The sequence below is a fragment of the Aplysia californica genome, unplaced genomic scaffold (assembly GCF_000002075.1).
Source record: "Aplysia californica isolate F4 #8 unplaced genomic scaffold, AplCal3.0 scaffold00007, whole genome shotgun sequence".
Lineage (NCBI taxonomy): Eukaryota > Metazoa > Mollusca > Gastropoda > Aplysiida > Aplysiidae > Aplysia > Aplysia californica.
In genome coordinates, this window is record NW_004797277.1 from 2,868,858 (window position 1) to 2,871,024 (window position 2,167).

Consider the following 2,167-nt stretch of genomic DNA (forward strand, 5'->3'; position numbering starts at 1 on the left):
GGTAGTTGACATGCATGTATATTATGGTAGTTGACATGCATGTATATTATGGTAGTTGACATGCATGTATATTATGGTAGTTGACATGCATGTATGTTATGGTAGTTGACATGCTTACTCTGTTGTTGATATTATTTGTCATACACGTTTTTTTTTACAAGTAAATTTTTGCTCAAAATTCTATTTCGTCATTTGCCTGTTTTATTTATGAGCTAACATTTTACATACATGTACTACAGTACTACAGTCAAACTTGTCTCAAACAGCTACTTTTTGTTGAAGAAAAAGGGATGTCTTCAACATGTTTTTACACAATGTCATTATAATTTTTTTAATGCAAGACGAGGAAATGGGAAGTGGCCGTTTGTACAGGTGATGTCTTATAAACAGGGGGCCGTTAGAGCAGGTTTGACTGTCTTTTTTTAAATACATGGGTCAGTTGATGTTTTACTGAGTGGGTAGTTAGTAGGGATCCACTGACTAATTCTTTTCTTCCCTCTGTTGCGTTGATTGTCTATCTTGCATTTTCCCTTCTCTAAACTACTGGTTTTGTGCTGATGTACAGTGGGTGGTTGGCAGGTACTCTGGTGTAGTTTGCTCCTTCTTTCCTATCAAACATCTATCGGCCTTATCTCCGCTCCTTCTGTTTTGTATTTGTTACTTTCTTGTAACACCTCTAATCTTCGGCACTTATATGACCTTATTGCATTACAAGTGCCGTGACTTACTCAAACAAAAGCTGATGTGCTTCTCTCTACTAAAACTAAATGTAATTATCAATCTGATGAATTTTTACGACTGTTGACAGGATGAGCTTTTATGTGAGAACAAGATAAAAAAAGTGGATGTGACCATCTCAGATCCGAAGCGTTGTGAACTTCTACAAGTGAATATTGTGTAAGTGTGTCTCCGGATTTTCTTGTATTTGTTACACTTTCACGCAATGACTTTCTTGCCTTTGATTAATAATAATCTTTTCAACACTTTCAAGCAATGTCTTTCTTGTTTGTTTTTTCTAATCTTCTCAAAACTTTCACGCTATGTCTTTCACATTTTGGTTTCTCTTTTCAGCACTTTTCAAGCTATGTCTTTCATATTTTTAATAATCTTTTCAACACTTCAAGTCTACATGCAGCTTATCCAGGCGTGGGTTTTCTACACCTACACATGATGATATACGGTAACGACCTTTACATATATAAGAAGTAAAATATCTCAGAAATAAATAAACTATTACCTCAATAGGCACAAACCTTTGTGAAAATCATAAAACAAGGTTGAAAAAAAAACCCTCATGGCAAGAACTGTTACCTCTGAAATGAAATGAATTATTCAAGATTCTTTCTGTATTTCCTGCCCATTTCTTGATCAATATAGTGTCTAATTTTCCTTATATCTGTGTCTTTCGTTTCCCAGAAAGATTCTAAATGTTACCTCTGAAGTTAAGTAAATAAATTATGAATTATGCAAGATTTTTTTTCTATTTCCCTCACATTTCTTGAAACGGTGTCTAATTTTCTTGATATGTGTCTTTTATTTCGCAGAAAGATTTTTAATGGGATGTTGTTAGATGTGTGTCAGATTGCAGGCAGCAGTGTGGATGTTATTTGGGGCTGCTTGTTTTGTAATGTGGAAAACGGAGATGTTGAGCTGAAGGCGGTAAGTAATATTTGGAAAAAAAAGATTATGTATTTAGCTGAATTCGGTCAGTAGAGTTCAGAAAGCAATAAGTACTGGGATAAAATCAGTCTTATTCAGAAAGCAGTGAATATTGAAATGAAATCGCTTGGTACTGTTCAGAAAGCAATACATGGGTGGATGAATATACCAGAACATAAACATGCAAAGATTCAGCATCCAGATAGAAATACACTCTCTGCATACATGCAAAAAGAAACTCATACCATGATGAGCAACTCACTGACAGAAGTGTGCCCAAACAGTGTGTCCGTGGACATGAACCCTCTCTCTCTCTGTCTCTCTCTCTCTTTCTCTCTCTCTCTCTCTCTCTTTCTCTTTCTCTCTCTCTCTCTCTGTCTCCCCCTCTCTCCAGCCCTCCCTCCCTCTCTATCCTTCCCTACCTTCATCCTTCTCTCTGTCTGTCTGTCTGTCTGTCTGTCTGTCTGTCTGTCTGTCTGTCTGTCTCTCTCTCTCTCTCTCTCTCTCT

At 36.5% G+C, this 2,167-nt stretch overlaps 1 protein-coding gene across 1 annotated transcript in view; it reads left to right on the forward strand.

Moving 5' to 3' along the window:
• Nucleotides 1–2,167, forward strand: part of LOC101856065 (serine/threonine-protein kinase ATR) — a gene marked incomplete in the record, with an annotated part of 74,155 nt that overhangs the window by 10,063 nt on the left and 61,925 nt on the right.